The sequence below is a fragment of the Apteryx mantelli genome, chromosome 1 (assembly GCF_036417845.1).
Source record: "Apteryx mantelli isolate bAptMan1 chromosome 1, bAptMan1.hap1, whole genome shotgun sequence".
In the NCBI taxonomy this organism is placed as follows: Eukaryota; Metazoa; Chordata; class Aves; order Apterygiformes; family Apterygidae; genus Apteryx; species Apteryx mantelli.
In genome coordinates this window covers 186,435,681-186,459,532 of record NC_089978.1, presented here as the reverse complement: position 1 = coordinate 186,459,532, position 23,852 = coordinate 186,435,681, and positions in this window count along the sequence as shown.

Sequence of the window (23,852 nt, the reverse complement as noted above, 5' to 3'; positions counted from 1 at the left end):
GAAATAAACTGCATTTGCATTGTTACAATTTAGATACTTCATAAAAATTCACCTCTACCAAATAACACTACTAATTTTCCTACTTTTAAGTGGACATTTTATTATTCCACATCTACAGTTAGAGTTGTTTCAAACTTAGTAACATTTTCTTCTCTAGTGTGGTGACTGTAACATTTACTTTTGTTGAACAGACCTTATTTACACCTGTAATCTTTTTTTTTTTGCAGTGTATCTTCAGGCTATCTTGGTACGTTGGAAGATGTCCTGCTCTGTAATTAGAGAATCTCCTAACTGCAGAGCACTAATGGCAGTCATTGCAACTGTCAGCAGTTTTTCACTTTTCACATGAGGACACTGTTTGCTAATTGGATTAAGTCTGGATCTGGCTGTAATCTCTGCAAGCAGCAGCTAAAGAAAGAACTGCCATGTCACACCTGGTTTGTGGGCTAGAAGGTGATGAATAAAGCTAATAAGAGTAATTTAAAGCACAACCCATGCACATAATTAACTATGCCTTATTTCCTTGATTAAAAATCTGCTTATCAATGATGATGGCTAAACTAAAACATGAGGTAATATTTTAAGCTAGAGTAGATACTGACATTACCTGAATAAGATACTGTTTGAAGGGGGTGTGTGAGTTTTCTTTGTATGGCATGACTATCCTTTTTGCCTAAACAGTCAGGTAGTGTTCAGGGCCTTGCAGGTTTTCCTTCCTTCCTTCCTGCCTTCCTTCCTGTCTTCCTTTTCCTTTCTTTTCCTTTCTTTCCTCCCTCCCTTTCCTCCCTTTTCCCTACAGGGAAAAAGTGAACACGTTCAGATAACCTTGTCTACCTCTAAAGTTTTTGTTTTCCTGAGCAGTAACTTTGAATTTCAAGAGGCAGATGTTCTGCTCACCAGTCCGAGACTGCCAGCGCTCTGCACAGAAGGATTTCATTTCTCCTGGATTACTGTCAGGAGCTTATTGTCAGTGTTTTACATCTCTTGATTTCTGTTGATTTTGCCATTTCCTGTCTCTGTCCATCTTTTTCCTGTACACAAGTGCAGATAAATAGCTACCACTAAATCAATCTTCATCCCTCTACATTTTCGGTAAGAACAGCCTCTGGTCAGGGTTACTGTTGTTTCAGTCATCATTAGCATTTAACACCACCCTTACTGAGCCTGAAGGGAAAGGCAACATAAATAAACTTTATGATTGCTCATTGATCAAAGATAAGCTTTCCGTGAACCATACAACTTCTAGCATAACAGCATAGCTACATCGTTGGGTGATTTCTTGAATCTTTAGAGTTCCTAATAAGACATAGATTCAAGGCTTATGTTCAATAGTACTGCAAGGGAGGATAATCAAGAACTGATGACTCTGCAGAGCTTTGGAAATTCAATCTAAAGAACACTGATCAGACAAGGATGGAGAAAAAAGAAACAGATGACAGACCCTTGAAGCTACAAAATGAATCTTGGTACATCATGAAGTGGGTGTAGTGGGAAAATTTTGTGATGGGTTCAGGGGTTACAAACAGGAAGTGAATAGCTAAGTCTTATTTGCAACTATCATTGTAATAGCTGAATTGTTGAAGAAGCCATATAAGAGTTAAGGGAGAAGAATCTACACTTCCCTTTCCCAAACATAAAAAGAACACTCTGGGTTTTATTTTGACTCTCTTTTGATTGGTGTTTGTAGCTTTTTAAAATACTAACATATACATTTTTATAGCCCATCCAGCTACTGAGGAGTTAAAAAACAAATCAGCTTTCTCTTCAGCTGAGACTGGATGTTTGTCCAGCAATAGCTGAAGGAGAGAGAGCCAAGTTGAAGGAGGTGAGCTAAAGAGCTTGAGAGCCAACTGTGAGCAGCTCTCCAACAGTGGCTCAGTAAAGTCACTCAGAGAAAGGTCATAAGGCTCTGGAAAGGGCCTGTCTCGCAGTCTAAAAGGATAAAAATATTTTCTGTTTCTTACTGAATTGTGGAGAAGTCACTTTCTGTCAGATATGAAAAACATATGAAAAAAACTGATTCTTAAAGGGGCCAGTGTGCTGTCTCTGAATGTGCATGGGACTTAACAGTCCTGACGTAGGGGACAAGAATCTGTCTGTTGATGCAGTATGTGCTAGAAATGTCTCTTTAATAATAAATTTCCACTTTTTTGAAATGTATGCATGTGTTTACACTAATAAGCACAAGCTTTTCAGGAGTAGTGGCCTGTGCCTGCCGATATTGTTGAACTCCAAGAACAGTCCACGGAATAATTTTGGCCCAGGCCAACTGACATCCTCCCAAATGTTTCCTAAACACAGGAGCAGTGTCCAGTAAGCATTTGTGTCTGATTGCTGTGCTCTGGAAAATAAGAGAGTTTAACACTATGGACACAGGCCATTCTGTGTCACCTGGCCTCAGACCCTGAGAACCATTACAGGCACATGTAATTTACCAGTATGGAAGCAGCTTATTTGCCCACATCTTTGCAACACTCAAAATCATGTATTTTCAATCATAAAACTCAATTTAGAACTCAATTTGAAGGTTAAACTGCTAAAAAACTTTGGGATGTTTCCCTTTCAATAGTCTACCTGGAAGTAGTAGTGTTACTATAGAAGAATTCCCATGTAGTGCTTGATTTGCATATGTAATATGATCTGAGGCATGATGTGCATAGGGTGTATCAACTAGTTTGTCTGAATACATATTATTCATAATTTTTCACATGGAATACTAACATTTCTTTCTGCAATGCTCATCCCTGTACCTCCTTAGTAGCTTCTACCCCATTGCAGACTCAATACCTGTGTAAGACTTTGACTTTTCATTCCCTAGAAACAATATTTTTTGCATAAAATGACAAAATGGCTTTTTAAAGCCTTGAACTAAGTCCTTTTGATAACTCAGCTGTTGCAAATGCTTTGTCTATAGACCATGACTTGTAATTTGCAGTGTAGTGTGCAAGCAGCAGTTTTACGTGTACCTGTCAATCTATTTTACTATATTCTTTGCCCTTGCTGTTTTTTGTTTCCCACTGGCTGTATTCTCTTTCATTTTATTTTCCCTTTAACCCTCAATATTCTCCCCTCTCTTCATTAAAAAAAGGAGATTTTACAGTTTAAATTTAATGGATAATAGGATTTCATACTCCACTGTCATACATATCGTGAATTCTATTAGACCACACAAACAGTAAAAGCTTTTAATTTCATTGTAATTTCATTATTGCAATAAAAATTCCTCATCTGTTGGATTACTAAAGTGCTACTGTAGACAAATCCCTGCCTAACTTTATATGATCAGATGCATACTGTGCTTGGGGTGTTCAGTTAGGCTTGCCTTAAAAGATCAGAAAGTTGTCTTTACAGGAGCTACACATTATATATGTGTATGTATCTATATATGTATATATATATAAAAATATATAAAGTCAAAGTTCACTGTGCCCTTGCTATAAAAGTCTCTGGTAAAATGCTTTGTATCTATAAGACCATCTTTCCATGAAAGTATGCTATCCTTAGTAACCATTATTGTATCACATCCTCTTCATATTTCAGAAGATTTGGAGTGTTCCTACATAATGCGGGAAGAGCTAAAGAAGAAGTTGCATGTTTACTTCATTTTTAGTTTTTATTTGGCGGGTGAGAGAAACCACTGCTTCTTAGGAATCATTGAAATTAGCCTTGGTTAAAAGTAGTAAATCCAGTTTGGTACATACCTGAAATAAAAACCTTTTCCAGATACATAAGGACTATAGCATTTTAAACAGGCAATAAACCTGCAAAAGTGGAGCTGTAGGAGAACCAAAACTACTTGCAATTTATATTTCAGTAGCAAAATAGTTTCTGTAGAAAAACTGAATTTTTGAAAATAGTCAGTGATGTGTTTTGACACTTCATGAAAAGGAACCAGTTTGTTTTGAAATTATATTTTTGTTATTTTATCTTGAGTGAAACACTTTGTGCTGATATACAAATTCCTCTCCCTTTTTGCTTTTAAGGAGGAGAATATAACAAAAGCCCTCCAATAATTTATTTTTCAGGTCAAGGGAAAACTTGACTAAGAAATCAAAACCCCTTTATCGACTAGTTCTAATGAAGCAGGAAATCTTCATGACATACTGAATAATGTAATGTTATGCTTTGAAAAATAAATAAATAAGAGAGGGGAGGGAGAGGTTGTCATTACGCCCTCTGATACCTTCTGCTTTTGGCTGTATGCATATTAAGTATGAAAAATAGCTAGAATAAAGAAGACAAGTCAGAAGCCTAAGTATTCTGTGAATCTTCTCTAAGTAACTTCTTTCTCAGATGGTGCCATTCCTTTATATCTTTCACAGAAAGCACAAGGTCCAAAATTTTTGCAGTTGTGAAATACAATCATATTGAAAATGAAGGAAACCATCCTCTTTATGCTTCATAAATAGTTGAGAGAAGATCATCATGTCTTTCTAATGAAACTATTCAGTTTGTCCAAACAATTGATAGAACCTATTACAACTGTTTGTGTAATACTCTAGGTCGGCTAAAATGTTGTAGTTGTAGGTCTCACAAGATGAGGAAATCCAGCTCCTGAACAGTTGGTGTTTCATCAGCAAAATAGCAAATTGGTACCTTAATTTTCTCTCCAGAAAGTCTCCAGTTTCCAAATCTGATCAATTTAATGAAACTCCTAAGTAATTGAATAGCAAGGAAAAGAAAAAAAATGCACACAGCACCCAAAATCAGACAGGCAAAGGCACAAATGGATTTCTCAACAAGCTATTGGAATTTTCTACAGGTAAGTATCAATGTCATCAGTGAATAGTACAAAACTCTCATTTTATGATACTTTTATATTATTCCATCTGTAGTACGTCTATAAGAAGATTGTTAGTTATTCAGACCTACCAAATCTTCTTCTGTTTTCAGATACAACCTTAATGGATGCCTAGAAACGGTTAAGTGAATAGTTCTAAATATTTTCCTCACTTTTTTTTTCCCCCCGTAGTAATCTGCTTTCTGCCTTGAACTCATCTTTACATTTTTATGCAAATCAGCTTTTAATGCCACGTTACAGAAGAATCACCATGAGACTGCATGGTGTGCGCGTTTTTTTTTTTTTAGTAAACCTTGTTTTTAGTGTCCTCTTCAAACAGAATATTTTATGCTTATTTTCTCTCATAGTAATTGTCTCTTTCAAAACTGTCTGAAACTTATTTTAAAGTCCATATTTTAAAATTATGAGGAAAAGCAGGTGAAAACTGTGTTGTAATCTTAGTCCTCTCCTCTTTTCCCTCTATTCTCCAATCATTTGTTCTCAGTAATTTCTAATGGAATCAAACTCTGGGTTTCTTATTGATACAAAACCTAGAATTAAATCAAAGAGTAAACTGGTGGGTTTTCAAAATCTCTCGTTCTACCAGAGGGTGCCTTCTGAGTTAAAAAAAAATAAAAAATAAATAAATAAAAAGAAGAAGAAGAAGGAAAGAAAGAAAAAGGAGAAAATCCTTTTAGAGCTCTGTAAGGACCCAGGTCCAGTCAGAGCTAGTTTCCTAACTCCAGTGAGGCATGAATTTCTTTCTGGGGAAAAAATATTGGGGTTAAGGGTATCCTTGTTTTAGAGCCAGGAAATCGAAACTTTGAGATTTCCAGCCTTGGAACTAAAGAAAAACGGTGTGGCAGCTTTCTTTCTCTCTTATGTGATTTATGAAATCTCCTCCACCCCACAGAGGATGGAGAAGCTCCATCCCAGTTCCTGCATGGTGTCACCTGCTGAGCACTAGCATGTGTGAAATGTAATGGAGTGGGAAGATTCTTGGGAGTAAATTCAATGCCAACATTGCTTGCTCTTGCTCTCGCTCTCTGTCTCTGTCTCCATCTTCATCTCCGTCTCTGTCTCTGTCTCTGTGTGTATGATGGGGGAGGAGTGCAGGCAACAATTCTACCCTCTGTTTAATATAATAATATGTTTCCATAGTATTGATAATGGTTTAATTTGAAGGAAATGTTCCTAAGGCAATGTTGTAAGTGGATTCTTTACCTCTTAAAAGGTTTTGTACTTTTTCCATGAAAAAAATGACATCTTTCATACAAACAAGAACTGAAACTATTAATTAGTCTCAGTTTTAATTAAATGATGATCCTCATTTAACAGTGATTAAATTTCAATAGCTAGATAAATTGAGACAACAACATTTAGTTTAATTAAATTAAATATGGTGTTACTTCTCCTTATTACCACTGTGAATGACTAATACAGCAGATAGTACAAATTGCTTATCATTTATTAATTTTTTTAATATGCAAATGTATTTTAACATTAAAAAAACATAGGATTATGTGATTTTAATTTTTTAAATAACCTTCACTTGAATTTTAAAGATTTTCATACCTGAAATAAATTAATACAAGAAATCTACTTAACTTTCCCAAGCTTAAGTCCAGGAGTCCTAAATTTTGTCAAAGAACCCTTGAATAGAAGAGGTTTCTTCTTACTTCTTCTTATCAGGCTTTTCAAAAATATATAAATCACTTTATTCTGATCCAAAATTCTATTTCTTTGAATTTGAGTACTCTGGTTCCATGAAAAAGTCCTATTACGTAAAATAAATTTCCAGTTTTAATGTTCAACTTTGGAGAATTTATCTTTAAATGTGCCTTAAAATTCCCCTGTTCTTTCTGACAGCATAGATGCAGCACTTTACCTAAATTCATATTTCACGGTGATGTTTCCTGTCAGAGATTACAGCTGAACAAATAACGGGCAAGCTTGTTTGCATATGTTCATGAAATCCAAATTTTGATTATAAAAGAGTCAAATGGGGAAATGGTTCAATTATAAAAGAAAAATGAAAGAAGCAGAAAGATTAATTATGTTCCTGTTTGCCCTTCTTTTATACAGGGATGAGAGAGATTCGACAGAATTGAAAAAAAACAAACTTAAAATATTTCTTTTTTATCAGCAATATGGTGCCTTTAAGAATAACAAGCATGGCTTTTACTGCTACAAGATAGCATGCACACCAAGGTATTGGGTTTTAAAAAGAAAATCCTCTTTGAATAAATAATCAGAACAGCAACAGTTATAGAGCTAAATAAAAGAGAGGTTAATCCTAGATGAAACGGTGAGTAAAGAGCTCTGCCTATGGATTGCTTATTCCTTTAATTTTCTTTTCCAGGTTCTGATCACTGTCAGAGATACAACACTGGACTAGATGGGGCCAACATTGAAACAGGGTGTTTTTGCCATTTTCATGTGATTTTTTTTTCTTTCATTTTCTCTTAAATGTTCTTTCTATCATGTAAGTATATTCAGATCCCTTTCAGAAAGAACTATTTATTTGGCCAGCTACCCAAATACAAGAGTAACAATAATGCCATAAGAACTTGATTCAAATGTATATATTCCCAAAGGGCACATTTAGGTTAGCATTTCAGTCAAGATTAGGAATTACACTTCTGATCTTTCAGCTGTCTTCACTTACTGTGCTTTGATTCACACTGTGGAGCTAGCTTGGAGCATGTGAACAGGATTTATTTTGGATGAAACGAAAATGAAAGATAAGCTCCAGGAGTTCACCACTAATGGGCATTCTTTCTAGAGGACCAGGCTAGGGCTAGTCCCAGCTAAAGCCACCGCTAAACACATGCAGGGTTTAAATATCGGGCCCCAGCACGAACCACAGTGCTTTATAAACTGGCCCCCACGATGACACAAAACTTGTCAATGTAGACAAAGTCAAAAAAAATGCCTCGTTCTGTGCAATTGTTGATGACTGACTATAAGAATAATACAAGGCCTGTATGCCCATTGGAAGTTTTCAAATTCCAGGCAACCTGGAAGATTTGATGTAAAGGTCAAACCTTTAGCTATGTTTTCTCACTATAGCAATGGCTGATGCTTGGAAGATATTTTGCATATAAATAAAGTATTATCAAATGTTTTCTGGAAGCAATGTGAATGGACAAAATTAGTTTATTGACTTTGTTCAGTTTTTTCATGAAGGAGTGAGTGGAGAAACAAAACAATAGAGTATATTAACATAAATTTTGGCAAAATGGTTTAAGATTTTCTTACAGGGGAAAATTCCCTTTTCCTGCTCTACAAACTCTAATACTGACTAGTCCAAGCTATCAACAGTTGAAGAATAAGCTGTAGTTTAAAACATAGCATAGGTCTAAAAATGTAATAAAAAAAATTAACAAATTATAAAATGAAATTTATTTTATGGCCCTCCCTGCCCAAAGAAAACCCTCCAGTGGGAATTTGCAGCTTATTATAAAAGACCCAGTAAACCCAGTTCCATTTCTTGCACAGTTATTTCATTAGTGTTCTTTTACCTTTATAGTTCATGTCCTAACAATGCTGTCTTTCAATATTTGCACCAAGCATTTAATTGCTGCTGGAAATAGATAAGAATTTTTTAAGTTCTGATACAATGTAGAGCTTAATTTCTGTGGAATATTCCAAGAAACAGTAGGTACTGAGTCCAGCTTTGGCCTCCCCACCTTATCCTGGATTTCTTTTCACGTTTTTAACAATGACTGTAATGACTTCTTTTTTTATGAAAACATTTTAGTTGCTATTTATGTATTTATATAGTATAATATATTCTTGAAATATCATTCCCACTTGTCTTAATACAAAAAATTCCCATCTTTGATATGTTAGATTCTGTAACTTGTTTGACTGAGTTTGAGTTTGATAGTGAATTTCACACCCTAGGTAAGCATGGATGATTAGCAATATGGGTCACATTTGAGTTTGATACAACATGGTTGCATTAAGTAACCATAGATGATCAGCTTCCCACCAGATTTGTGAAAACAGATGGCCAGGAAAAGAGACATTTTAGTTTCCCTATGGAGGGGAAATGGGTAAGAGTTCCTTCCTTCTTCTATTACAAAGAGCTGTCTGGAAATGAGAACATGTAAGGACTCCGTCCAAGAAAAAGTATCTTTTGGAGATTTCTTATTGTTAGCTACAAAAGCTAATCAACCATGGGACACAAATTCATAGGATACTGTGCTTCATTAATTTCAATGTTCATTAGTATACTCATTCATCGATAGGAAGTTTGTTTCATAATAACAGACGTTTGGTGTTTTACACCTTATGCTAGAGGACTTCTTATCATTTTATAAGTGACAGTATTTTTGCTAGAGCTTATAAACAAGGGTTTATCATTCTAGGTTGTATTCTTTTCTCCAGAGGTAGTTAATATGATTGCTGAACCCTAAAAAAATTAATGTAACATATGCTAGATTGAATCCCATAGCAAAAAAAAAAAAGTATCTTGATCCTGGAAAGAAGCTCCCTTTATCACAGAAATGCCTGCTTTCATCAAATCTAAAGCTACTTGGAGTTATTAATATACAATCTCAGTTTCAACAGCCGCAAAACCTAGAATTAATTGCCACTTAAATATTTGATCTTACTTACCTGTACTTCTTTTAAACACACAGTGGAAGCTTTTCCTTTAGGTGTAGTCCATATGTTTAAATGTGGTTTTAGTTTGTTTGTTGTTTGTTTTGGTCTTGATTTTTAATTACTTCACTGTTTGTTTTTAGCGGAACAAGGAAAAGCATTACACTAAAGCTGAAAGAAGAGAATGATGCTAATTTAGGCCTGCATTTTTACACCTAACAGAATAAACGTTTTTAAGCATTTTTTAAAGTTGTGAGAGGGATCAGTATTAATATTCTTTTCAGCACAGTTTAACTCTGATAAAAGAAGGGGAAGTATGTGTGCATTAAATCAGTGGCTATACCAAAGAAAAGCTTCAGAAATATAACTTAATTGATGTCTTGAGGTTCTAAAACATCTGGAAGTCTCATTATATACTGTTGTTCATTAAGAATCCTAGGGGTTTGTCTAGCTGTGGAGAAAACACCTACTCCTCACTTTCCAGTCACAGACATATTCAAAAATGTTAAAGAGACACAATGGGAGATTTTGAATAATTATCTGCTTTTGTGAAGGTCGAGGGATTTCTTGAATATCTAGGACAGTGTGTGACACAACATGTCAAGTAGATTCTCAAATTAGAAACTAAACAAAACACTGCTATTCCCATTAAAGTGAGATGTATTGAAGTGAGACATCATGGACTCTGTGGGCAGCAGCATTCTTAATTAGCCACATATTACTGTGTGCTTAATGGGCCTACTGCTCACAATAATGCCATCCATTTTACCGCATGGGACTGTAACAAGAACGAAAAAAAAAAAGTGGAAGTGTTATTTCTCCCATTTGCTGAGCAAGCGTAAAATCAGTTAAGAGAGCTCTCAAGAAATGTGAATGCTGAATATTCACAAAATCTGCATTTTGAACTACAGCACAGAACAGAATAGATATCCATTCCCTCTCATTTCACTTTCGTCAAACAGCCCAACAAAGTACTCCTATTGTTCTCTGAAAGAAGACACCTTTTTCTCCAAGCAATATAAACCAAGATAATTCAGTCAGCAGTCTTTTATATGTGCAGGGGAAGGTTTAAGGGATTATTTCAAGTTGATGCTACAAGCCAACAGGCTCAGATAACAGATATAAGCTTTCTTAAAGGCAGAATATCACAGAGTATTAACACCACACATTGCATATTTGCTTTTTATGTAGGTAAAAAAATACCATAAACCTTCTAAAAGCACAAATGATATGAGCCAGTAAAGCTTCTGTACCAAGCTATTGGTTTGTGTTGTGCAGCTGGCATTGTTTGTTTCAGTCAAAAAAATAATAACAATACTGATATATACTAACTTTGAAAAGGACAGTGAATATGTCATCTTAGAAAAATATGCAGTGGGAAAGCAAAATTGTAAGTCCATAACAAAAGAAAAGAAAAAACATTGAGTGCATATATACTATAAACAAAATTTACTTCATTATAACGTTTATCTGTGGGGTAGCACAGGTTTCCTAAGGTAATTCTTTTTCACAGCAACTGTGTCTAGTGGTTTGCATATCTCTTAGGGGCTGGGGTGTTTGGGCACTTTGCTAAGGGAATGAAATTGTAACTGGATCTGGAAAGCTCTGGATATCCCTCTACAATTAAGGACAATTAAGGATTAGTCTTTAACTGAACAAAAAGCAGCTGAAGACTTAAGAGTTCAACAGTTCTTAAGTTTGTTAACATTTTCATTAAAATGTTAAAAAGAAGAAAAAAACTTTTAAAATATCTTCAAATAGTAATAGAAACTCAAAAAATACTTGCTCTTGAGAACAGAATAATTGATCTAGTCAATCAAGCCTGATTGTAGCAGTGGCAAAAACAGGAAGAAAATAGTTCTGCAAGGTAGATAGCATTGCTGGGATCAAATCAAAAGCTCTGGAGCCTATGTAGGTTTGAATATGGATGTGGATTCCTGACTTGATCACACTAGAGAAACTTTATGACAGGCAGCTTGGAAATGACATGTCCCTGTCTATGTTATGTGATACTGATCCAGTAGTTCAAATGAATAACAGCAAAAATCTGAAACTACCCTATTTCTTGAGACACTGATTGCTTTCCCAGATTACATTCATTGTCAGTTTCCTTTCATTTCTGTATTTACTAGGTCTTTACCAAAACAAACTCTGATTGCTAGGAGGTGGGAAAAAAAAAAATCCAGTAATTCTTCTTCCGCTGCCCCTTCAAATAATTCTAAATTCTCTTCAAGATCTTTTTACATGTCACCTCCAACTTAGATGCTAAACCTTCTGACATTTAATTGTCTAAAAATATATATATTTTTTCTGTTTGACTGTATCTCTACAGTATTTAGCACTGCTGTGAAGGCATAAAGCAGAGGACAAAAACCTAAGGGATGAAAAAAAACAGAGAATGTTTTATGACTTTCTAACCTTCTTGTAGCTACATTAACAGAATTTCTTCATACAGGAAGATTCAAAAGATATAAACTTTTAAGATTTTATGAATTAAAAAGAAGGTAAAAATTGTCTCAATTTTAAAAGCAGATAAATGGGATTCTGAAAATTTACTTCATCCTCAGTATAGTAGCTGGCAGGAGGAAAGTTCAGCAGGTTGAGCAGCAAAAGTAAATATGGAAGTTTTGCATTGTAAACATATATTACACAGTTGAAGCCTGAAGAGAGAACACCATGTGCTATGATCCTCTTAGATCAAAATAAACAAAGTTGTACGTGGATAGTCCTGTGCTGCAAAGGACTACTGCTGGAAATACTATTTTTGATTGAGAAGGCAGTGTGCTTTTCTGTAAGCCAGAATTAAATCATTATCTCAGCATGGTGGTAAAGTACTCTATATTTGTAGGATGTGTAATCTATCGTGTAGAATTTAATTATTCTTGTGGGATAGGAGAAGATAGGGTTAGAGTGCTCTCTAGTAGAAGAAAAATGAAGAGAAAGTTACTAGCATTGATCCACACTTAAAACATTACAATCAATCATAGTTTACCCTTTCACTAGACTTTCCAAGCTCACCTTGTCCCTGTTTTTGTCTTACTTCTTTCATAAACTCTAACAAACCAATTTCTGTATCCACCGAAATAGCTGAGCTCCCTGCTAGTGTAACTGAGCCAGCCTACCTGCCTTCATGCAGAAGTCCCAGACTCCACTGCCCTGAGTTTTCAAATATGACCCGCTTCTGGTACAGAAGCTTTGCTGCCACCTGAGCACAGCAACAGGTAAGCGGGTAAACAACAGGCAAATCAGCTCTGTCAGCCTGGCGTACAGGCTTGGTGAACAGCTACACTGCTTTACCGAGGCTTGAGTCTTCATAACCCCTTATAGTTTTAACAATCTTAAGCAAGCTTCCCTCCAGTCTCCATCTTGACAGCATCCTTTCTACCCCATCACAACAGCCACTCAGAGGCAGTACAACACATTGGGCTAAGAGAAACTCAGGAGCACTTCTGCAAAGGGGGTTACTAGCACAGGTGGAGGTATGGGACATTTCATCATACATCTAAGTCAAGAATATAAGGAAACAGTTTGAATCTTTTCTGTGCAGCACTTCTTTGCACCGGTGCCTCTATTTTAATGAGCCCTGGGCTGAATCATTTCTGATACCATTTGCCATCCTTTGATAATCCACTCTCTAGTCATGCCTCCACTCTAGGTTACCTGAACACCTTCTGTGCACCAACTACAGTACGACTGGTGCAGTCCAGTAATGTGCTGCAGATAGAAAATCTTTTGAACAAAGAGCAATTGCCAGGTAAAGAAAGGAGCAGGAGATACCAAGCCATATTTTCTCTTTTAAAGCTAGGCTTTGGCCATCAGAAACCAAGATACTGGTTACAGAGCTCCCTCTGTCTAAGAAGGAATAACTTTCAAAGGAAGTGTCCCTGAGACAAAGGAAAGATTTTGTGTGAAATGACTATTTTCAACCTAGAATTTATTCTGCTACTTCTGTCTTCCACGTAGTCACCTCCTTTGAGCCCCTCCTCCTATACCTACTTCAGTCAGGCTCCTCACAGCTGCCACTGCCCTAGGAGCATTTGTACTGCCGACGCTGCAATAGCAGCTACCTCACAGCTGTCTTTCCCTAGCAGTTCTCTGCCCCTGCCTCTCCCCAGCAATTACCATGTAGAAACTCTACATTGTTCAGAATTTAACACTGCTAAATTTCCTGGTCTTTTCCAAAATTATAAACAGTTGCTGTAGCTGAAACTATGTTTAGTAAATAGCTTCTTTGCCCCGTTCTTGCATGTACAATTCATGCAGCTAGTGCAAACCAATTCAAGCAGAACAAGAAAGCTGACTACATGTCTTAGCAACAAAACTTATCATAAATGGACCTTTCTTAGTGTGTATTTTAAAATACAGTTCTGTGCATTTGTCAACAGAAAAGGCAGAGGCTCATTTGTTCCTAAAGACAGCTAAAGTAGTTCTCAACATATAACAATATTGTTTTATGGACTTCTAAATTCAACAGTAATTTCTATCGAATTTTCATGATAATAGTGTTTATAGGGCAAACATCCAAGACAGAAACTAATGGAAATACAGAAGTTATGTTGAAAAGATAGGTGCAAAAAAATATTTGGCTCTATTTGGCTCCTTTTTTGAATGTAAGTCTATATCAAATATTAAAAATGTATGTGCTTTCACAATAAAAAATGTATCTAATTGCTAGGTAGAAAAGATGCACGGAGGACCAGGGTTATTACTATAAATATTACAAGCCAGGAATACTATTATATGGAGGCTGACTCTCAGAGTTGCTCAAGGTAATAAACATTCAGATTAGCTTGCTACATAAATTAGTTCATAAATTCAGCAAATTTTAAGAGAGAAAGATGGAACTATTCCACAGAAAAAGTCAATTATTATCTAGCAAATCTGGCGAACAAGTGTGAAATGGGAAATAGATCAAATTGGCACGAAGGAAATGTAGCCAAACTGGTGAACAAAATAAGAAGAGTAGGACACTCCCACTGTCAGGAAGACACTCTCCCTGCTATCGATGCCTAGTAGGTGATAGCTGAAAAGGTCCCTAGGATCCATTGACTGCATGAACTCGATCTCCACCAGCACCGGTGGGGAGGGGGATGCTTAACTCATGAGTAGAAATGTAATTTTAGGGTCTAGGTGTCAAACAGAAACTCATCCAAGATGACCAGAAGGATTCAGAGATATCTTCACCACCTATTTATCAAACAAAACCTATAATGCTCATGTGTTCTTACCTCTCCTACATGTTTCTCATTCTGAAATTTATTTCTACTGCTCTGGTTTTGTTTTCTATATAAACAGACTTTCCTTAAGGAGGCAGAATTGGAATATTTCTGTGGCAACAACAACCACAGCAGCACGCAGAGCAACAACTTCAGCCTGTCTTAACTAACAATTATTTTATCTTTTCCTCCCAATATAGTTAATATTATCTTAAAACATGAAATAAGTTTTTCATTTATTGTAAAGCTTTCCATTAACTAGCAAAAAAGGAAAAGAGGATGTAGTTAAAGTCTTAATACTGTATACTTCATATTCTTTACTCTCTCCCTTTTTTATCATTAATAAACAGTTAAGAAAATAATATATTTTGGCATATGACAGCTATTCGGGCTGCTACTTGCAAATCCAAATCACATTTAATTGTTGCTATAATAAACTGGCAGGTCTTGTTAACATCTTTGCCTCTATGAGCTTTACTCTATCAAAATTAGCTCTTTATTGTACTTATTAAATCATATAAAATGTATTTATTAAACTTAATATTGATGCTAGTCTTTGCGTGTCAGAGAAAATTGTCAAGTATTCGTGAATAAAAATAAGCTCATTTTCAATAGCTCTTTTGGATATTGTCGCAAAACAGAATTAAAATATGGATAACCTGCCTGACTCTATTCCTAAAAAATGCATGTACTATTTATTTATTTATTTATTTATTTATATTTATTTATTTATTTCATGTGTACAATGTTTTAAAATGTTGATTATAAAGACAGCCACTTAAAATTAGAAAATGCATTAGAAAATAAAAACACATGCATTTTTTGTGTTAATGTGTTAATATCCCTGTAGATGTTAGTAGATCCAGATAGTAGCAACCACTGTTTTCTAAACTTTGGAAACACTCTAAAGATTTTTTTTTTATGTACTTTTTTCTATGGATTTTATGTGTGTGAGTACTGCAGGTCTCCAAACAACATCAGAGGTGAGCCAACAAATAGACATACTGATGTTTTCCAAAGTCAAAGCTACTCTACAGTCTTTCTGAGCCAAGCTTCTCTGTGGTGAGTAGTGCTGTGCTAACTTTTCTTAGGTGACTTTCAGTTCAGAGGTGGCTCAAAGCTGACCAATTTACAACATAGACAGAGCTCATTCACTGGTTCCTGCAACTTACTGTAGTGTCATATCATTAGTATCACATGTCTGGTCTTGTTTCTGATATTCAGTTTGACAACCCATCAGTCACTTACAGAAAAAAAAGGCATAGAAAAAGCTTTGCTCAGCTACTGGGATTTATGTTGAAGTACACCAGCCATGGTAAGTGCTTTGAGAGGTAATTTCTCCAGATTTTATCAAAGCACTACTAAACATGCGCAGGGTGATTTTTCAAAATCCTTAACTTGATCAAAGATGAGTAAAATTTCGAAGAGACAAGAAGGAACATATCTTGAAATAAAATTCCACTTTACTCAAACCTTCCAAATTTGCTTGTTGAACATACAGAAAACACTGTATTTCTTCTTAATTTTGCTGAGGGAAAGGCTGAGTGATTGCTTTCAAAATGTTTCTTTCAAAAGTCAGACTAAGGCAAACACAAATATAATATATTTTTGTACATATGGTTAAATTCAGGTAAAGACACAAGCACCTGAAAATAGAATGTTGTAGTAGAAGCAGTGATTAACTGAAATTTCCGGAAAGACTTCTCATCTAATGGAAATACTGTTATTTAGCACAGAGAGCACATTGACTAGATTGTTGGCAATCCCTTTTCATAGAAACTTTGAATTTTCAACTTTTATTTTCATTCTACACTCCAAGTACAGGAATTCATTACACAAGACAGAATTTTGCTGAAATGTCCATCTTTTAATTAAAAGCATTGAAGTTCTTTACCTGAGAAGATGTTATGAAGCATATATATTTTGATGTGTGAAGCTGTCAATAGATATTTAATACAAAGAATCAGATCCAAGAGCATTCTCCAGTGTAAGTTATGTCCCAATTTGTGGGTACCCTCCTCCCGCAAAAAGGAGAGAATACCAGCACATCTGTAAAGGCTGCGGAAGAATAGGATATTAGTAGAGTTATTGAAATACAAATTCCTGTTTTGCTTATTTCTAAGCAAAAATTACTCTGAAACAAGAAGAGCAGGACCTTGATCCCATTTATGTCATTGTCCTTACCACCACTCAGTAAATGTATGAAAGAATTTATCATTCTCACTCTTCTTCCTCTACATCTTTCCAATGAAATCTTCACCCACAAACATAGTTCAGTGAAATAAGCTTTATTGTTATTCACTTAACAGGCTTTAAAATCATGTATGCATTAGGTTTTCACTGAAACTCTTTTTACCCTCTGAAAAGTGTGATGTGCAGTATATTAAGGCTGTTAGGAGGTTTATTATTCCACCATAACATTTCATAGTATAACAAATTAAATGTATTGTTCAAAACTTTGCTTAGTTTTTGTCACAAACTATATAACTCCTCATGCAGTAATGCTGATGAATTCATAATCGTTGGACACTTAAAATAATGAGAGACAATTCATTTTAAGTTTCAAACCTTAATTATTCATTATGAATTCATTCTAATAACACTAGAAATGTATTCAGTAGATATCCCTGCATATGTCATATACACTGAATTTGTGATTGGTTTCAGTAATCTGATCACCATATAATTTAATGGACATTTTCTATAGCTTGAATCTGATGAAAAACACTATTTTAAAGAAATTATAACAAATATTTCCAAGCCTTCATTTCAAATGATGCTTCAAATTACATTTCTTAACTATGCAAGGATTTTAAAATAACCCACAATTAATATACATGGCACTATGAGTCCTTAAGAGATTGTTATCATAGTTTCTTACAATTAGGCCTACAAATTCTTGACTCCAATGTCAAAGCAGGGACAGTAATTTCAGACTAGTTTAGCTGCCAGACCCACTATTTCTGTACAGAAGATAAACTCCAATTGACTTCAGTGGAGCAAGTTCAAGACCTTTCTGCTCTTTAATGGAAAAGATTAGCACATGGCTTCCTTTGCAAGAGAGGCAAGCTCTTATCCAAGAACTCCATACCTAAAAATCCTTTCTTTAAGTGACTGTTTTCAGTCTTAATTTACGCTAGCAATTTCTTAAAAGCATATGTAAATAATGAAGGTGACTTTAGTGTTAAAGGATAATTACACTGTGATTTGATTTACAAGACCTTCATCTTGGTGTGCTCAGAATATCATTGTTGTTGCATGTAGGTAGCAATCTTATTTACCTGAAAATCTGGAGAAGATAAAAGGGCAGTTTTAGCAATCTCTGTAATTAAAAATGTTCAATAGGACCATGTCTTTGATGCATCTTCTGTGTATGTGCTAATGTTTCATATTGATTATGCGAATATTGGATAACACAAGTTCAGCAGATTATATATGACCTACAAATGTGCCAAAGCAGCAATTACTGAAATACAAATTATCAGAAAGAATGCACTGAGGCTGACGAGGGATTTCTGAGAAGGGTGGTAATTCACTATGCTTCTCCTGACAGTATATCCATCTAGGGAAAGAGTGGTAGCAGATTCTCTACAAAAGTCGAAACAATTGCTATAAAATGAATCATGAACCTTTCCTTTTACTGACTGAGCTACTTATTGTTTTAATAGAATAACTCTTTGACACAGGATATAAAGTAGACAGCTTCCTTTTGAGAGGAAAACATCATGTACATGAATACACTTGTCACAAGATTACAGTAATTCAGTGGGTAATTAATGACTAACTGATTAACCACATATAGAATTCAATCCAGGAAGACCAAGCTAAAGAGCATTATTGATAACAGCAGCAGGCTGTTATTCTCTTTGTGAATCTGAAAGATTTGGGTAATTCCTATTTTTGGTCCAGGTTTTTCCCTTACACTGAAGGGATACAAACCAACAAATGAATTTCCTGACCCCTAAAAATCTTCAGCAGTCTGCACCCAAAGAATATAAATATTATATGTTTGTGTTTATGTATATACATATACAAGTACATAGGCATAATCTGTGTAACATATGTATACCACATATGTATGGAATTTAAGCAATGATCTAAAAGTATTTTCTTTTTTGTAAAATTCTCGAACTTTCAGTAATATTTTCAATATTTTGCCAAGCCTCTCACATGAATGCTTTGTGCCATGTGCTCCATAGTACTAGAACTGATAATGCACACTATAAAAAGAATCCATGAAAAAAATCGTTAAGGTGGCTTATAGAAACTGTTACACATGCACGCTTTTTGTAATATCTTAAAAAAACAAAAATCTCTCAGTCACCGAGAACTGCACATTATAACATATGCATAACAAAATGCAGAATTCTTTCTAAAGGTAATGAATTATATAGCTAAACTCCAGAGGTCTCTGAAAAAAAAAAAAAAGTCCATAAAGCACATGGGTGTGAGACATTTTGAATTCCTTAAATAAATACAATATTTCCAATATTCTGTACAAATGGCACTGTCAGAAAAATCTGTTAGACTCTGCACTCATTTCACTTAGGACTCTGTTACTGAGCATGAAGAGAACTTTTTGATCTACCATAAAATGGTTTTGTGGTTTGGGCCTGTGGGCTTAAGATGTACACAGGCACCAAACTTTGGAAAGTTCAGGCCAAGTAGCAGTGAAGATACACATAATTTCCAGAAGTAAATCAAGAGAGAATGCCTCTGCAAGTATACAAGATACTATTTGATGTTTCATTACTATAAAAGGAATTATCTATAGGCAACATCTCTTCTAATATGAAGAATATTCACTTTGATTTTTTTTTTAAATAAAATAAAGTAGTGGGTCGTGAAGTACAAATTGTAAAGGAATCTTAAGGTATTACTGTTGTTAACAATCAATTTATTCTGGCTTCTCATGACTCCCAATGTCTTCCTTTTAATCTTATAGGCCATGTGTGGTAGTACTGGATTGACCAGTATTGCTTCCCCGTGTCATTCATAATAAAAGACAAACACTAGTAACCCCCCTTCAGGAAGCTGACCCATGTTCTGTGGAAGAATGGTTAAGTGAAAAGGGGCACGATCTCTTAGAAGTGAGCAATCCTGTCTTCACGATGGAGGGAGGATCCCGCGGCTATGTGAACTGTCCTTGAACATTCCTAGACCATTACAGAAGGGGAAGGCAAGTAGTGGTAAACAAGTCAAGGAGGGGGCCGACAAGCCCCTCCACGGGAACAGCAACTTTGCACCAATCCTGTATTCGCTTTAGGCGCGTGAACAGAGACTGTAAACCAATCATACAGCTATTGCTAGCACATGCTCTGTCGCCTGTCTATATATACTCTGTGTAAGCTCTAATAAAGGGAGAACGATCATACTCACATTGAGACTCATCGTTACTCCGGGTCCGTCTCCCACTCCGACAATGTTCTGCTTTGAAATTGTTGTTTTCCTTTAATGGGGAAGTGCTTATATCTGATGTGATGCCTCGACAGATTGCCTAATCCCAAAGCATACAATATATGAGCCAAGTTCACTGCTGACTTACATTCACTGTGACTCCATTAGGTTCAGCAGTGTCACATAAAATTTGATCTTATGTCCTTTTGTGTGTTTGTACAATTGGATGTATTTCCAGAGAGTCCCTCTGGGCGTTAAACCAGCATCAGTTGAAGTTAAGCTTATAAGAGTGATTATTGGTACCTCACAGGGATGCTAACTAATTTTCTTGTGTACTGTACTGAATGTCAAGGAACAGTAAATTTGTTAAATCCAATAGGTCAAACATGCAGAGGAAAGCAACCTGAGTGGAGTTTGCGACTCTGAATCTGCAGTTTTATAAACACCATAAAATGGTGTTAAAACACCCCACTGAGTTACTCTAACTCATACCACAAAGACCACAATAAAATTCTATCACTAAATTGCCAGGACAAGAACAGTATTTGTGGCCTCATTATTAAAGAAAGTACTGAAAGCACGAGCTTCTGTGCAGCAAAGACCTTTGTGTGCTAAATTCATTCACACAGAGTTTTGAAATGTATGCTTCACCCACAGCTGACCACATCTACTATTCCGAAAATTCTTGCCCTTTCCAAACTATTGCTGATTACTTTCCATACCATATAAGACAAGGTAAGTTGTTTGCAAATCAAGATAGCCATGGATATTTTCTTATGTTCTGTATAGCCAATATATATACATATATTTTTATATATACACAAACACACACATAGACCTATATATATCCGTATATATATATATTCAGTGTATGTTCAGTGTGTGTATGTGTGCACTAGTCAACACAGGTTCATTTTTATACACCCTAACTCTTTAATATTCACTACAAAACAGAGATCTCACTTTATTACTGTTATTTCCCCAACACTTTGGCACGAAGTGGAATTTATTTTCATATCATGTGGATGTGACTAATGATGCAATTCCATTTCTTATTAGTCTTGTAGACAACATCTATATATTTTAATTTTGGCAGTTGTACTTTTTCCATAAAGGCAAAGGCTACCTTGTAAATTTATAGTTCTGATATAACTCTCCTATTTCTATTATGTGTACAAGTCTAATGTGAAAAGCATAGTTATTCAGGTTTGGTTTAGCATGGTAACATTCAAAGTTTGTCAGTTATATGGAATATAACAGCCAAACATAGACAAAGAGAATTCACAATGTCTACTTCAAGCAGTCAATATGAGTACATACCTTTGGAATTTAGGGCCTCCACAGTGAAATTCAATTAATAAAATAACTAACTACTGCCAAATATAAGTGGTCTGACTCTTCCTTTCAGAGCATTGTGTATTTAGGGAACCTGTGAGGCCTGGATTCCTTACTGGGTTGAAAAGTAAATGGTGTCTAAGGCTACATCATTCTTATATTCTTTTTTATCATAGGAAAAGCTCCTATAGCTGCAAGCTGTTCAGAACAATTAGGAAAGTTTTAGCAGTGTAAAACTCAAACTTTCCTGATGCTTCTGAAAATACTGTACCGTTCAAAGATAGCATTTCACTTATGGGAGGGAATATGGCAACTGCTCCATATATGCCACCGATTCTGTTTTCTTTTATGTTCATATTTCACCATATAGTCAAGTCCTACATTTGTTCAAACACTGCTTACAGCCAGATCTGCAAAATATAACAAACTTTAAACCAGATTTAAGGGTGTTTGCTCAGTTTCCTGACTCTGTGCAACTGTTTTTCTTGAGTAGAAAATGGAATTGCAGATTCTGGCCCAAACAGACATTAGGAGATACATCATTTCTTGAGAAAATTGAGTCACTGAGGACTGACTGAGGAGCTTTAGGACATGAGGTAGTGGGAAGGTTAGTTGGTTGGTTGTATCCTACTGAGATATTTCATTTGAACTAAGAACCTAAAACTGAGCCTGCGTAATTGTCACTCTTTCTGACATCTAGCTTCTCATTGTTATTTCTGTACAGTGCTTTTCTATTAAAGCTGTTTTATCCACTTCTCATTCTCTTTGTGTTTTTTATCCACATTTCTACTTGCCTACTTCCTCTGTCCCACCAGTACAATGACAGGATGATACTAACAATAGAAGTCAAGGTGTCAGGCAAGCACCACTTCCACTGGCATCCTAATGCAACAGTGTCATCTGTGCTCCGCGGGAGAAAAATACCCCAGGCAAAGCTTCTACTTGTGTAAGTAATCCATTTGTATTTAAGTATAGTCAGCTTCAGTGGGGATGTTTGCATGAATGTGCAAATACAGTTTGTAAGACTGGTCTGGAAAATGCATCATACCAGGAAAACAGGGAGCTAAAACGTTTGTTCTAACAAGACTGACAGCTTGGCCTTGTATGCTTCCCTGAAAATGGCATGCTGAACAATTTAGTGTGCACTTTGGGTACAACTACTGAGAAGATGTGTGAGAATCTGACAGATCTTGCTGTTCCTTGACTAAGGTGGATAGAAAGACCTACAATAGAAATTCAGTGAACAGTTATAAAGTTTATAAAGCTTTGAAAAAAATCTATCTTCTATGTTTTATGGTTATATTGATTTACAGTTTGGTTTTCCATTTTTTCTAATCCCAATTGGCAGATTTAAGTTTCTTTATTTTACAAATTATATATAAATATGTATATGTGACTCCATTTTAGGTATGATATAGAGCCCAATTAAATTTGCATGTTTTCTTTTACATTCCGGATGGAAAGTTTTGATCGGATTCTAAATGAATCATCTTTAGGAAGTGCAAAAGATGTCTGACATCTTTTAAAAATTACTCTATTACTGGCTAGTAATCAAAGACCTAGTCTATTTAATCATATTCTTCTGTTTTATGAAAAGCTTTTTATGAAATATTATTTTCATGTACTACTTAAACACATGTATTCTAGTATGTCATATATATTCCATCTCCCTTTCCCTGCCCCTCAAAAGCCTAATATTTCTACATTAACTACAAGGAAAAAAAAAAAGAAAAGAATTAAAGATGAGGTAGCTTACATCCTGGCATTCTGCTGTGGAAGTCCCATTAGCCCGTATTAGAAAATGTATATCCAATCTGCCTAATTTTTTTCTTGCAGATTGACTGAAATCACATAATGCCATTTGACAAGTGAACTGTCTGTTTGACTTGAATGGCTAGATTATGAAGTCTATATTCTGCATGGCGATCTCTCATGCCTTGGAGATCTCTGTAACTGTACTAGCACTGAAAGGTAAGACTTCAAAACATTAATAATTAGGGATGATTAGGCTTCACTTCCTCCTGCTTGTTGGAGATTCTGATTTAAAGTAAAAGTGAGGAACAGACTGAAAAAAACCCCTACCTTTTCAGTATAGTGTCTAAAAAGGAGGATGGAAAGAGCTTGGCTTCTTCATCAAACACCAAGAATGTTTACTATTTGCTAATAAATCAGACGGATAAACATCAGAGAGTGGAAAGAAATCTAAACTTAAATGGCAGTAATGACACAAGAATAGATGAACTGGCCATAAGTAAACTGTGATTGAAAGTCATAAGGAAAGTCATAAGGAATTAATACAGAAAAAGAAGATTATGAAACAATCCTCTAATGAGAGACAGAACAACCCTATCTACTTTGAAGACAGCATTCTTCTTTGGTGTATGAAAAATGTTACATAATATAGGTACCAGCAGTAGACCTGAAGGCATTGTGCACATGAAGATTGCGTCTTGTCCAATACTCCAAAGAGCAGGAGAGTCCTGCAGATCCTGAAGCAACCTTATGTATTTGTC